General features: G+C 37.9%; 2 long non-coding RNA genes across 2 annotated transcripts; both read left to right on the forward strand.

Annotated features, from left to right (window-relative positions):
• Positions 1-7,855: 7,855 nt before the first annotated feature.
• Positions 7,856-8,337, forward strand: LOC143051187 (uncharacterized). Its single transcript, XR_012970636.1, has 2 exons — positions 7,856-8,042; positions 8,260-8,337. It is a non-coding gene; the product is annotated as an uncharacterized LOC143051187 (long non-coding RNA).
• A 228-nt stretch (positions 8,338-8,565) lies between these two features.
• Positions 8,566-15,568, forward strand: LOC143052277 (uncharacterized). Its single transcript, XR_012971060.1, has 2 exons — positions 8,566-15,273; positions 15,491-15,568. It is a non-coding gene; the product is annotated as an uncharacterized LOC143052277 (long non-coding RNA).
• The last annotated feature ends 363 nt before the right edge of the window (positions 15,569-15,931 follow it).

Below are 15,931 nucleotides of genomic sequence, written 5' to 3' on the forward strand. Positions count from 1 at the left end.
GAAACTATCACTCCACGAGGTCTCATTCAGACAAAACAAATCTTCGATTTGAATCTCTGATATTACCATACCACCAACAGGATCACGATTGGTTTGTAAATTGGGAAGTTTGAGACAGGGGGATTGCTCGTTAGTTCCAAGATATTTTCAAGATCCATTTTCCTTTGACGTTTTTTACAGAATCCTTTTTTTCACATAAACAGAAAAAACTGTGTTTGCAACATTACGTATGGTACAATTGAACGATGACAATTTGTCAAGCAAAACATTTGTTCATCTAAGGATGATGCTGACTTTATAAAACTACGTACCAATCAGATTATATTCAAAGGAGAGGAAATATTTATTGAGATAAATGAATATCAATAACCAGTATGCCGTATTTTGCTGCCTCGATTTGATATTTATAGTGAGCTCTATATTTATCTCTCTCTCTCTCTCTTCATCTCTATCTCCAATAAGTGCCAGTAGTCATCGAACTGGACATGGTAAATGTGGTTTGTGGATTTTTAAACGATTATGCTTTTTGTATTAAATATTGTACAAGAATTTCATACCATAACACAATATCGTTTTACCTTTACAAACCGTTTCTTTCCACAAGCAAATTGAACAGAAACAGCTACAATTTTCCAATATTTACAGATTTTTCGTGCGAAAAATATATCGTCTTTCTTTAAATCCTCGAGAAAAATTTGTAAATACAATTCTTATTGACCTCTCCGAATGTTGGTTAAGAATGTGAATCATATCCCTAAATAATACGACATTACAATTAGAAATGTATCTAAAACACATAAACACTGCTCATCCGTTTGTAGCACTAGGGTTCATACAAATTCATATAATGTTCACATTTTTCAAGTTTAAGCTTTTTGTGCACTGTTTTAGGAACCTCTAAATCGTGTGTTCTATTGTAGTTCTCGTTTTTCTCTCTTTGACAATAGCGTCATACATTTGAATATTTTTTTTCAGATCATACTCCTGATTGTCAACGGGTTTGCTTATTGTTATTATATAACATGCCCACATCCGTCGCAAAGAACTCTGAAAGCACAGGCTATTTGTAATAATAAATCTATAACAAATTATCAGTGCCTGCCCCACTTATACGGAAAATATTTACCAGATCATGAATCATGTACTGAAGAGCCAGAATATGCAAAACCAGGTAAACATACGTTAATGACCTGATTTTGTTTTAATGATTTTAATTGTAAACAGATATTAATTACCTCTTTATAGATACCTGAACAAAAGATTCATCAGTGGCTCTCGAATGAAAAAAAGTGTAAAACTAAGGTCAAATATAGTATGAAGATAAAGAGCATTGAGTACCAAAAGAATCAATTTATGACATTTGAACACCGGTATATGTTGACTTTTTAAAAATATACTTGTACAAGTACAAGTAATGCGCAGTTGTTTCTATAGCACCACATAAACAAATGGGTGTGACAGTGTGTGACAAGTTTTGACACTTTAAATATTTGTTCCTTGAAACTTGGGTTGATATGCATTTTTATGATAGCTTATTACTTTCCGATTTGAAGAATTCATGGAATAGGCTTTTCTAGCAATTAACTGATCACCAGCCTCACAATTTTTAATAGCAGAAACTTCTTTATCTAATTTGAGATTATTGAAGGTGACAAAGCGAGTGGTTACCATCTGGATTTATATTTGGAATTGAAATACTAACAAGTAATAAGAAATCTAAATATTTAAGACTTGTTTTTAGCACATTTATAGGTATAACTGAATGTTGAATTTCTTGACTATGAATTAAACCAAAGACACCATTAAGAAGTTATTCTATGAAGGTTAATATGTGCACACTATTAATACCAATCATTACCATGTCAAAGTATTGATTCATTTGGTCAGGACGATGATTTGCATTAAAGTTTGCAGTTTAGAACTTTTTTGGAGGAATATCTCATTTACTTTACTGGATTCGTAATATATGACATGCCATATTTATAATATTTCAAGTTTAGATACGCCTATCCAACTTGTTCAAGCTTTCATAGATTTAAGTTTGTTTAAGCTCTTCTTTGTTTGAAGTTTATATGATCATATAGCTTAAAAAGTATTTAGACATCTTTGCCTTTAATTCTAATACCTTCGAACTTTACAGATGAAGGTTAATCAAGAAAATCGTGTTGGATACATCAAATGTATATAATGTCTTTTCCAATCTCTTGCCATTTAATTATATGTGATAGTATCAAGCAAAAAATTCCAATGAAGATAGACATGGTCTTACATTTTCATTATGAATATACATGTTATAAAAATATCATTTTCAGGGGAAAAATTAGTTTTTGTACCATTTCATCCAACCTATCATATCAACTGCAGAGAAGAGAGATATCAACCTTTTAGATTCTGGGCAAACGTTAGTAGTCAGTGTGTATTACAAAAGTCCAAATGCAATGAATTAGGACAGGTTATTTACCATAATGGAACATTGCTGGAAGATAGATTGTGCCGTTGTGACTATACACAAGGATTTGCATTTGTGACGAAACCGCAGAATCGCTGCTACTGTAACCTTTCAAAAGAAGATTGTACTTGTTACAAAAAACAATGTACTGGATTGCTTACCTCAGGCAAGTACGAAAAAGGCAAATTCAAAACTTCTCATTTAGACTCAAGACCGATATTGTACCGTTGTTTTTAAGATGCATTTGGACAAGGTTTTATCCAGGAATGGGATAAAAGTAACATGCTTTCGTAATCGATTGTAGCAGACTTTTTTTTTATATTAGCGATATTTATTTATGAGTTTGACTGTCCCTTTGACTTCAGTTTCTATGAATTTTCGACAGGTGAACTACTCTGTGGTAGGATATTTTAATTCTCGGTCAAGTGAGAGCAGCCGAAAAGAGTAAAATAATTGCAATCGGGTGGGAAAATTAGTATTTTACAATCATTTTGTCGTGTATAGAAAACATATAAACAATTAAACCCAACCAACTATATCGATTGTAAGTTTGATTTTACTTATTTTAGTTGCTATCACTTGACCGAGTACCATGATGTCCTACCAAAATATTAATTCCAGATAGTATGACAAAAAATCTAGCAAATAAATCATTGTACATATTATTTGATTTTCGATTATGAATATACATATGTATGGAAAAACATTTATTTGGGGTATCCGTCCATGACAATAAATCAGTAGATACAAAACAAAAAACAACTCTCAAAAAGCAAAGAAACAGCGCTTTCATTGCATCTTCATCTCAAAGTCACAGTAAGGTCTCCAATACGAAGCGAATTCGGACACGGTCAAAAAGAGAATACATGGGAAAGAAGTACATATATAAAACAAAATAGTTCCTACGCATACGTATGAATCTTAACTATTTAGCAAATACTTAAGTAATCGAGGTTTCAGATAAAGGCGAGGGATTGGTGATTCTTGTAGAACACACAACTTAATGATAATTTTGAATATAACAAAAATGTATGAATGAATTCTAAATTCGAGGGCATATTTAGCCTGTTTCCTAGATATGAAGCGTGGATTGGTGTATAAAAATTCTGGTAACCAGTGCAATACGGTCTAATACATAAATACATGTTTATCGATCCCGATTCAATAACATATTTTGAAGTGAAAAATTAATGTGGATAGGAATGAGGATCAAGAACAGATGATGAGCATCTTATTAATATTATAGCATAAAAGTAGCATAATTAGTTATCAAAGGTACCAGAATTATAATTTGATACGCCAGACGCGCGTTTCGTCTGCATAAAACTCATCAGTGACGCTCAGACAAAATAAAATGATTGAGAGAATAATGGGGCACATATAAGTTATCTTTAGAATAAATTTACAATATCGTTAAATCTACAGAAGAGCATGTCCATGTAGCATAGATATGTGAATTCATTTTGACAAAATAACAATTTCGATGTTTTTCTACAAATACAGACTTTGCGTTCATGTTATACATATTATACAGACTTTAGTCCTGAGTTTAATTATGTTTATAAATCATGAAATAGCTTTACATAACATTGCCCTATACATATAAATGTACTTCACTTAAAGTATTACAACCTGTGGTTATGATTTGATACGCCAAACGTGCCAAAAATTAGTGACGCTCAGATAAAAAAGCAATAAAGCCAAACAAGTACAGTGTACAAAGTAGAAGAGCATTGATGACCCGAAATGACAAATACGGATAAGGTAATCTATGCCTTGGATGAGAAAATCCTTAGTATTTCGAAACATTGATACTTTTGTATTGATAAAAATTGGTTGGAGTCCCCTCGGAGACGAAACGTCCGCCAGCAATGGCATCGACCCAGTGTTGTATCTAGTTATCAAAGGTACCAGGTTAATGATTTAATACGCGCCAGGTAGTATCATATTCCGGAAACGGTTTTCCGATGTGTGTTTGTCGTTTAACATGAACTCTCTCTCTTTTCCTGTTTAACGATTATTTAACTGGGCAGGTTTTACTATGTTAGTCAATAAATAGACAATATCTCAAGTCGTACATTTGTGTAGTGACTTTCGTTATTGGCGTGGTGGCAGCGAGATTACGTCCCAAGTTCTTCGTATAAATGTGTGTAAGTCATTCCGTAATAAAAAAAACTAACATTACTGTGAACGCAAGAGACTACATAATTGTAAAAATACCTACAGACATGGTTTCAACTGATGACATATATTATATTGAACCTCACAAAAATGATTCTTATGAAAATCTCAATTCTTGGCCTGAACCAAGCCTAGTTTCTAGCGTTGCAGGAAACCTACGAATACCTAACCTCACTGATGAACCTCTCGTTTTGAAACGTAATGAACATTTCTGCAATGTACGTTCTACATATTCACCGGATAATATTGAAATTAAAAGCCCGGGTCATGCAGTTGCTTCTAAATCTCAACTCAATAAGGCTCAAGTACTACATTCCGATCTTGTTCGAGTTAACACTGAGGGTCTATTACAACCTTGTATTAAGGAAAAATTTAAATCTTTACTTAGACAATATGACAATGTTTTCAGTCCAACATTAAAAGGCTACAATGGAGCAGTTGGAGCTCTAGAAGCAAAAACTAACATGGGACCAGCTCAACCACCACAAAGAAAGGGACGGATACCACAATATTCAAAAACGCAGCTAGTTACTTTACATGAAAAATTCAATGAACTCGAAGACATAGGTGTGTTTAAAAAACCAGAAGACATAGGTGTATCAGTAGAATAACTTAATCCATCTTTTTTTTTATTATTAAAAAAAAACAAATGGAGGTTTTCGACTTGTAACAGAATTTGCTGATGTTGGCCGCTACAGTAAACCTCAACCCTCATTAATGCCAGACGTAGATTCTACACTTCGACAAATTGCTCAGTAAAAACTTATTGTGATTTCTGATTTGACTAATTTTTATCAAATACCGTTACATGGGGACTCGATGAAGTACTCGCCTCAGACCCATTTTGTGATGTAAGAGTATATGTGAGATCTGCAATGGGGAAGTGTAGCCTCAATTTATCAGCTACAAAAACAATCATTGCACCTAAACAAGCTACAATTCTTGGTTGGATTTGGGATCAATCCGTGCAAGCCCTCACCGCATTGCTACACTTTCAAACTGTCAGCCTCAAAAGACCGTACGTGCACTTACATCATTTGTTGGTACCTACAAAGTGTTGTCTCGTGTAATTAAGAACGTTTTTGGACTTCTGTCACTTCTTGAAAATGCAGTAGCTGGATCTGAGTCAAAAGATACAATTTTATGGACCGACGAGCTTAACTCAGACATTACAAGAGCACATAAAGCGATACCTGAATGTAGCTACATTAGCTAACGACGGACTATTAGTAGTAAAAAAAACTTTCCGTTTACACCTTGTCTTGAATTGATAATTGTACCGCGGCAAGTATTAGATGGATTAATTACTTCAATTCACATTAAACTAGACCATCCGTCATATCAACAGAAGAAGTATATATTACAACGATACTTTTACACATTAGACATGGACAAGGCTATCAAATCCGTAACTAGTAGCTGTCATCTGTGTGTTTCATTGTGGAAGACCCCAAAGGTCCGCGAAGAGCAGAATTCAGCAGACCCATCTGCAACATTTTGTTCTTCATTAGCCGCAGATGTCTTAAAACGTGAGCGTCAGTTAGTTTTTGTTTTACGAGAATGTGTAACTTCTTACACCTTTACGAGATGCTAGTATTTAACTGCTCCCTGAAGTCCACCCTCTAGACGGCCCATTTGCTGTTATCAGGACCGACCCTGCATCTGGTTTAAAACAAGACGAATTGTTAGCTAGACAACGTATCACTATAGAATTAAACCGTTCCAAAAATGTAATCAAAAACCCCTTTGCTGAGAGAGCTATTCAGGAACTAGAAGATGAAAAACTTCGTTCAAACCCGTCAAGCCCAGTATTAACACCATTAACGCTTTTACTTGTCTCGGCTCGACTCAATACACGTATTCGAAATCGAGAATTATCCGCACGTGAATCGTGGACACAGAGAGACCAGCTTTCAAATATAGCTCACCGATCAAAACCTAATCATCCACACAGCGAACAGACAAAGTGTCCATAAGGCAAACTACCCGTGTGTCCGGATTTAGAAATTGGCGACATAATATATCTACATAATATATATACGATGTGACCTCAACAAAACTAAGTCACGCGATAGATACCTTGTGGTAGCTGTTGATACCCCATGGTGCAATATCCGCAACTTCATTGGATCTCAATTAAGACAAAATTATTATCGTGTACAATGTTCAGATGGCTACAAAGTTGCCTATGAAGTTTCACAACTTGAAAAACGTTCATCGTCTACTACCGCATTCCGATGATGACGACGACGAAAGAGTTAACGACAAATCCTCACCTCCATCTGTGCCGGTAATTCCTTAAGCTATATCCGACCTTCCAACATTGCCGTCAGTAATACCGCATCAAAATACTCAATTAGAAAATGTTGAAAGTCCTCTAGTCCAAACAGTCCGGACATAAAGGAGTAGGTTCAGTAAGACCCCTTTTTGGCCCCAAAATATAGGAGTTTTAGAAAATTGTGAAAATGTAATCTTTAAGCTATGTTTTGGAAAGTTAAATGCTTCTGCTACATAAATATGAACTGTTTTGACAATACAATGCACAAATATCGCGTACTAGCATCATTAAGTCATGCTAAATTACTGAAATCTTCAAAACTTTAGCATTGGATCATTTTGGTTATTTTTAAGACGGTTTCCGTCTAAAATGAAAGTGGCCGCATTCGAGTTCATTCATAATATTGAAGTGAAAGTTGTATTTGATGATAATACAAAACATATATAAAGGTTGAGGATCAACAAGGATGCGGCCACTTTCATTTTGGACAAAAACCATCTGAAAAGTGACCTTTTTTTGGCATATTTGATAGATTTTTTATATTTAAGCTTGAATCAGACCGTTTTTATGACTAAATCAGTTAAAATATTTAACTTAAACTAATCAAATCAATTGAAATAGACACTTACGTGTTTAACAAGTGTAAAAAAAACTTTCGTTTGATGAACCTGAAATTTGAGGCCAAAATCGGCCCTTTCCGGACCTACTACGTTAAGTAACGATAACTTTGCAATGAACACACCAGAGGAGCATGTATTGACTTTCAAGAAAATGAACAAAACTTCTCACGTCGAACGGATCGCAAGCGCTCACTTCCAAAGAAATTCAATGACTATGTTGTGTACTGAGTGAGTGTAATGGAGAGATTCCTAATTGTATATAGAAAAATTCATTTTTATATTTGTTTTAATTATTGCATGAAAGATGCAGAATAATCTCTATTCTGGATCACATACGCAACTATATTTACTATAAAATCTATTGGATTGAATTTTCAGACATTCATGTTTTCCGGAAATAATCTGGACTTATCCGTATTTTCACTACCGTTTACTTTCTCTTCCTCACCTGTCTATTGCAAATGGATGCCACGACAAATCTGCTCCTGTGGATATTGTGACAAATCACCGTCAAGTACGTTTCAAATCGATTATAAACTGTTAAATATATACACCGTTAATTCCGTTAACTTGAATTCCACGTTTATTCAACAAATACGAACTGTAATTGTTTATTTCTATGAATTGACCTGAGAATTCTACTTTCGTTTTTGACTTGATATTATTTTGCATTGAACATTCATATATTTCTTTCGTACATATTATAAATATTGTATTTTTATTTCTTTCAGTTTACCAAACAATACACACTCTGTAAAAACTCCTGTACCAATTCTGGTGGAATTATAATCTACAATCTTCACACACAAGTTGTTATTCTTTATAATTTGCCGAGATTGCGATACAGTCCCATGGTTATACTAGCTGAGTCAGGCTCAGCAAAGTAAATTGACGACAACCTGTCTTTACATATCCAGACAAGGAACGACAACGTACATACCTTCACACTGACAGTGGACTACATATCTTGTGTATACTGGACAGCAACCTAACAACGTTGAGTCAACATGGATCCCAGTCATGTGCAACAACAAGAAGAGATTCAGCCCCAAGAAGGAGATGTCCCTGAACCATTAGAAAATCCGTCTAATACATCACAGTCAGATGAAACTCCCGAGGCTATGCGAGTACGTGACCTCACGGAAAAAGGACAAGGAGCTTTCACTGAAAAACGTGACAAGTTCTGTCAGGAACTAGAGGCTCTCTGGGCAGACATTGAATCCCAGTTATTGGAAGTAACAACGCCTCCTAACGATCTCCAGCAACTCCTAACAGTCCAGGACAAACTTGTTAAAGCCTGTAATAATTATCGTAGGCTTACAGATGAATACCTAGACTTTCTGAAAAGGACCCGAACATTGGAGAGTCAAAAAGAAATTGATGCATGTAAACTCTCTTTGGATTTACGTCTGTCCAAAGTGGAGCTAGTTATGGAAAAACTACACGAGCATCGCCTCGCTCTAACAAAGGCCAAATCCACTAAAACAAAGACCTCAAGGGGTAAGAAGACCTCGCACAGCGGTAGCTCTAACGTGTCAGACATGTCAAGCCTGGCACGGAGAAAGCGAGCCAAGGCAGAGGCTGCAAAGTCTAAGATAGCATTTGTCGAAAAACATGCCCTTATCCTACAACAGGAAGCAATGTTAGAAGAACAAGCCCTGTTCAGACAAAATGAAATGGAACAGGAAGCAGCACGCAAAAAAGCTGAAATGGAGCAAGAAGTCGCTCAACGTAAACATGAGGCCGCACAGAGAACAGTTCAGCTAGAACAGGAGGCCGCTCACAGAAAAACGCAATTAGAACAAGAGGCTATGCGCAGGAAGGCTCAAATGCAACAAGAAGCCGCACGAGTAAGCCGGGAAAAGGCCGAGCTTAAAGCCAAATTTAACCTTCTTGAAGCACAGAGAGAAGCTGCAGCCGCAGAAGCCGAGGCTCGTATCCTGGAATACGATGATAGCCAAGCGTATAGCGATCTACCTGACGAAAAGGAAGACCCGCTCCAGCGTGTGCAAGATTTCGTCAATAAACTTCCTGTATCAACTGTTGTTAAGGAAGTAACAGGACCTCAAAAGAATAAACAAATTCCTGTTAAGATCGAGCTGAGTCACGAAGCACCAGCGTTCGTGCCATCCTTGGCATCGAACTTGCTGTCACAGACATCTGCCGTCTTGCCTTCCGATAATAAGTCACCGGAAGTTACCTTTATCCCAGATCTGGGATTAGTAACCGGCATACAAAAACTAGGTCTTTCAGATGAGAGCCCTACTGAACACCAAAAACAGGGTGTTAAAGAAGCGATCCCTGTCTTACGCTCAAAACAAGACGTAATAGAAGAGATCCCTGTTGCACACCAGCAACAAATCAACCTTACATCAGAGATAACTAGATTCCTCTTACGCAAGGACCTGCTTTTCTCCCGATTAACAAGCTTTAACGATCGGGCAGAATCCTTTCATACTTGGAAAGCAAGCTTCAAGAACGTGACTGATGAGTTACAAGTCTCTGACTCAGAACAGATCGATTTACTGATCAAGTGGCTCGGTCCAGAGTCTGCTAAACACGCCATTAGCATAAGAGCGTCGAACGCCAATAATCCTTCAATAGGTATACAGAGACTATGGAAAAGGCTTGACGAGCGGTATGGTGCTCCAGAAATGTTGGAAGCCTCTCTCATGAGTAAACTTGCCAAATTCCCTACATTGACGAATAAGGACAACGCACGTCTCTACGAACTGTCTGACATTCTATCAGAAATAGAATATCACAAGGAAAATCCCAAGCTGGGATGTTTGCTAGCATACTTTGACTCTTCGTCCGGGATAAATCCAATTGTTGAAAAATTACCGTACGGACTCCAAGAAAAGTGGACAACGAGGGCTACAAGATACAAGTCTAAATATGAAGTTGCCTTTCCACCTTTCACAGAATTCTCTGCCTTCATCAGGGAAATAAGCAAAACAAAGAACGATCCTGGGTTCATCTTTGGGTCAAAAGTCACACCAAATACAAAAGGTGCTGCGCCAAGGTCTACGTCTTACCCTAAGACTAAAGTTGGTGCTCATAAAACAGCAGTTGAGCAGCAATCTGGTGAAGCCAGCAAACAAGGTCTTTGTATTCTGCACAATACAAAGCATTCCTTAAATGAATGTCGAGCGTTCCGAGCCAAGTCAATAGAGGAGCGCAAAGGTCTTTTAAAAGAAAACAATGTATGTTACAAGTGTTGTGATTCTACCACACATAGAAGCCGGGATTGCAATGCACGCATAAGTTGTAAAGAATGTGGAAGTAAACAACACACTACCGCACTTCACATCACTAGACCACAGCAACCTGCAAGTTCACAGTCTAGCTCGCCTAAGCAAGCCTACGGCGGGGAGCCTATAGAATCGGCTGAAACTAAGGCAACCTCAGTTAACTCTACCTGTACTGAGATCTGCAAAGACACATATAGTGGAAAATCTTGTGCTAAAATACTTCCTGTGAATGTTTATCACAAAGATAACCAGTACAAAGTTATTCGCATGTACGCCATCATTGATGACCAAAGCAACCGGTCACTAGCATCGCCCGAATTCTTTAATCTTTTCGACATCAAAGATAAACCGGAGAACTATACCTTATCAACATGCTCCGGCAAAGTAGTAACTTCCGGCAAAAGAGGAAGAGGTTTCATCATGGAATCAATCAACTGTAATGACAAGTTTGACCTTCCTGTACTGATTGAATGTGATCATATTCCCAATAATAGGGACGAAATACCTACTCCTGAAGTAACAATGCATCACCCTCATTTAAAAGAACTTAGAGGTAGCATTCCACCAATAGAGGAAAATTGCCAAATTCTTCTCTTAATTGGCAGAGACCTTATAGAGGCACACCATGTCCTCGACCAGCGCATAGGACCACCCAGAACTCCATATGCACAACAATTGAAACTTGGTTGGGTAGTGATAGGAGAAACATGCATTAACAAGCAGCATGTTCCTCTTGAGTTAAATGTTAAAATAACCAACATTTTACCTACAGGACAACCTTCAACCTTTCAACCATGCACAAGCAAGTTTGACATCCGGGAAAACTACACAGACCCTGTAACAAAAGATTTGCAATCGCCACTCTTTGAAAAAACAAGGGACGATGATAAGCCTGGACAGTCATATGAGGACAAAATGTTCATGAAACAGATGGACAACGAATTTGTCAGAGACTCGGAAGGAAGTTGGGTAGCACCGTTACCGTTCCGAGTGCCAAGACAGCCATTGCCAAGCAACAGACCACAGGCTCTTCACCGTGCTAACATGTTAGACGCCAGTCTGAATAGAAACCCAGTAAAGCGGGAACATTTTCTTACATTTATGAGTAAAATCTTAGATAATAATCATGCAGAACTCGCTCCACCATTGCACGAACATGAGGAGTGCTGGTATTTGCCATTGTTTGGTGTTTATCATCCGAAGAAACCCGATCAGATAAGAGGTGTGTTTGATTCTTCCGCCAAATGTAACGGAGTTTCACTTAACAGCGTCCTGCTTACAGGTCCAGACTTGACCAATGATCTCTTGGGAGTATTGCTGCGTTTTAGGAAAGAAATGGTCGCAGTAACTGCAGATGTTCAACATATGTTTCACTGCTTTGTTGTCAGAAAAGACCACCGAAATTATCTGAGATTTTTATGGCATAAAGACAATGACCTACAGAAGAACCTTGTCGAATACCGCATGAGAGTTCATGTTTTCGGGAATAGTCCGTCACCTGCTGTTGCTACGCTTGGACTCAGAAAAGCAGCTCAAGCATCAGAACAAGAGTTTGGCAGTCACGTGACTAGCTTTGTTACAAGAGACTTCTATGTCGACGACGGTCTTACGTCATGTCCTACTAAAGAGGAAGCTGTTAAGCTCATGAAGGACACACAGCAAGCATTAGCAAGATATGGAAACTTACGCCTTCACAAGTTTGCCTCTAATTGTGCAGAAGTTATGTCTGCATTTCATGCCAGTGATTTGGCTTCAAATCTTAAAGATCTAGACTTAGAATGCGACAGCAAACCCCTACAACGTAGTCTTGGTCTCAGCTGGGACGTGAACACTGATAACTTCTTATTTCAATTATCATCAGAAAACAAACCGATCACTCGGAGAGGAATTTTATCAACGATAAACAGTCTCTACGACCCTCTGGGATTCTTGGCTCCGGTGATTATACAAGGGAAACTCCTATTAAGGAAAATAGTATCAGAAACCGTCGATTGGGACCAACCTCTCACTGATGAGACAGCAGATGAGTGGAGATCTTGGAGAGATACTCTAAAAGCTATCGAAACACTGCGCATTCCACGTACTTACGTGCCGTATCTCAGTAAAACCGCCACAAAGGAGTTACATGTATTCTCTGATGCATCAGAAAAAGCCATAGCAGCTGTTGCATATCTACGCACGACCGACAGTAGTGGTGAACCAAACATAGGTTTCATTCTTGGGAAAGCTAAAGTTGCACCAACAAGTGGTCATACTATTCCACGTCTTGAACTATCTGCTGCAGTATTAGCAGTCGAGATAACACAGACCATTATGGATAATTTAGATTTACATATAGACACCGTAAAATTCTACACAGACAGTAAAGTAGTCCTAGGCTACATCAGTAACGAGACAAGAAGGTTCTTTATCTATGTCGCCAATCGAGTAGAGAAAATAAGAAAATTTAGCTCTCCAAGTCAATGGAATTATGTGCCAACTAACCGTAATCCCGCAGACTCGGGAACAAGGTCCGTACCAGCCCATGCAATTCACAGCAGTGAATGGTTATTGGGACCTAAACAACTTCTTTCCTCAGACCAGAAGAATTCTGAGGACATATACCAGCTTATAGATCCAGAAGAAGATGGAGAAATCCGTGCTACTGTTAATGTTGCAAAAACATTTGCCACACTTGAGCAAAAAGGTATCGGAACTGATAGATTCAACAGATTCTCCAACTGGACATCACTTGTGCGAGCGATAGCCTTTTTGGAACGTTTCTCCCGTTTACACGGGTCAAAACAGACATCACCAGTGACTTCTCTGGAAGGCTTTTCGAATGCCGAAAATTTCATCTTAATATCTGCTCAATATGAAGTTTACGGAGATGAAATAGATTGCATTAAACGTCAGGAACAAATTCATAAGCGGAGTCCGATAGCTAACATTAATCCGTTTTTGGACGAACGAGGACTATTACGAGTAGGAGGCCGTATCGCCAAATCTGACTTAAACCTCCGTGAAAAGAAACCATTGATCGTCCCTGGACGCCATCATATAGCGACATTATTAGTTCGACACTACCACAACAAGATAAAACATCAAGGTCGACATTTCACAGATGGAGCGATTCGATCCGCAGGATTTTGGATCGTAGGAGCAAAACGCTTGATCTCATCTATTATTCACAAATGTGTGACATGCCGCAAACTCAGAGGAAAAACCGAGTATCAAATCATGTCTGATTTGCCAGAGGACCGTCTTGAACCTTCACCTCCGTTTACTAACGTTGGAATAGACACCTTTGGACCCTGGACAATTGTTTCACGTAAAACACGTGGTGGATACGCCAACTCAAAGCGTTGGGCAATTTTATTCACATGCTTAGTGACAAGAGCTATTCACATCGAATTAATCGAGGAAATGAGTTCTTCAGCCTTCATAAACGCTGTCAGGAGATTCACCGCTATAAGAGGCCAAGTTAAGATTTTCCGATCTGACCGTGGAACGAACTTTATCGGCGTAATCGACGATTTAAAGATTGACTCAATCAACGTTGAAGATGGACCCTTCAATAACTTTCTGTACAATTCTGGTACAACTTGGATCTTCAATCCGCCGCATTCGTCCCACATGGGTGGAGCCTGGGAAAGAATGATTGGTATCACTAGGAGAATTCTTGATTCTATGCTTCTTAACGCAGCCGGAAGAAGCCTAACACATGACGTGCTCAACACACTAATGGCAGAAGTTTCAGCAATAGTGAACTCTAGACCTCTGGTACCGGTATCAACAGATCCAGAGAATCCGTTAATATTAACTCCGGCTATGTTATTGACGCAGAAAACCGACTACATTTTCACTTCAGACCATCTTGGGGAATTCAACAAACGAGATCTCTGTCTTGCCGAATGGAGACGAGTACAGGCTCTAGCCAGCGTTTTCTGGTCCCGTTGGAGGAAGGAGTACCTGCCGTTACTACAACAACGACGAAAATGGACCGAAGATCGCCGTGATCTCATCGAAGGAGACGTCATTCTTCTAAAGGACAAAAACATTTGCCGTACCCAATGGCCCGTTGGAATTATAGTGAACTCTTTTAAAAGTTCAGACGAACATGTCCGAAAAGCAGAAGTGCGAGTAATCGTTAATGGAAAAGCCACAACCTACACACGCCCTATCGTGGACATGATTCTTCTCATAGAGAACAAACCTGTGTAATTATATGTATATATTTTGGATTAATATAGTGACATTCATATTTGGAATTATACTTTCTGGAATAGTGATATCAGGTAGATTTCAGACGGGGAGTATTCTGGATCACATACGCAACTATATTTACTATAAAATCTATTGGATTGAATTTTCAGACATTCATGTTTTCCGGAAATAATCTGGACTTATCCGTATTTTCACTACCGTTTACTTTCTCTTCCTCACCTGTCTATTGCAAATGGATGCCACGACAAATCTGCTCCTGTGGATATTGTGACAAATCACCGTCAAGTACGTTTCAAATCGATTATAAACTGTTAAATATATACACCGTTAATTCCGTTAACTTGAATTCCACGTTTATTCAACAAATACGAACTGTAATTGTTTATTTCTATGAATTGACCTGAGAATTCTACTTTCGTTTTTGACTTGATATTATTTTGCATTGAACATTCATATATTTCTTTCGTACATATTATAAATATTGTATTTTTATTTCTTTCAGTTTACCAAACAATACACACTCTGTAAAAACTCCTGTACCAATTCTGGTGGAATTATAATCTACAATCTTCACACACAAGTTGTTATTCTTTATAATTTGCCGAGATTGCGATACAGTCCCATGGTTATACTAGCTGAGTCAGGCTCAGCATATCTCCAACACCAGAGGGCAATCTACCCTGTGAAGATGTTTATAATTGTCTAAAAATAATGATAAAAAAGCGATAACACCAGGTAGTTTCATATTCCGGAAACGGTTTTCCGATGTGTGTTTGACATTCAACATGAACTCTCTCTCTTCCTGTTTAACGATTATTTAACTTTGCATGTTTTACTATGTTAGTCAATAAATAGACAATATCTGAAGTCGTACATTTGTGTAGTGATTTTCCTTATTGGCGACGCTTTGTCTATATAAGACTCACCAGTGACGCTCAGATCA

Source organism: Mytilus galloprovincialis, chromosome 11 (genome assembly GCF_965363235.1).
Source record: "Mytilus galloprovincialis chromosome 11, xbMytGall1.hap1.1, whole genome shotgun sequence".
NCBI lineage: Eukaryota > Metazoa > Mollusca > Bivalvia > Mytilida > Mytilidae > Mytilus > Mytilus galloprovincialis.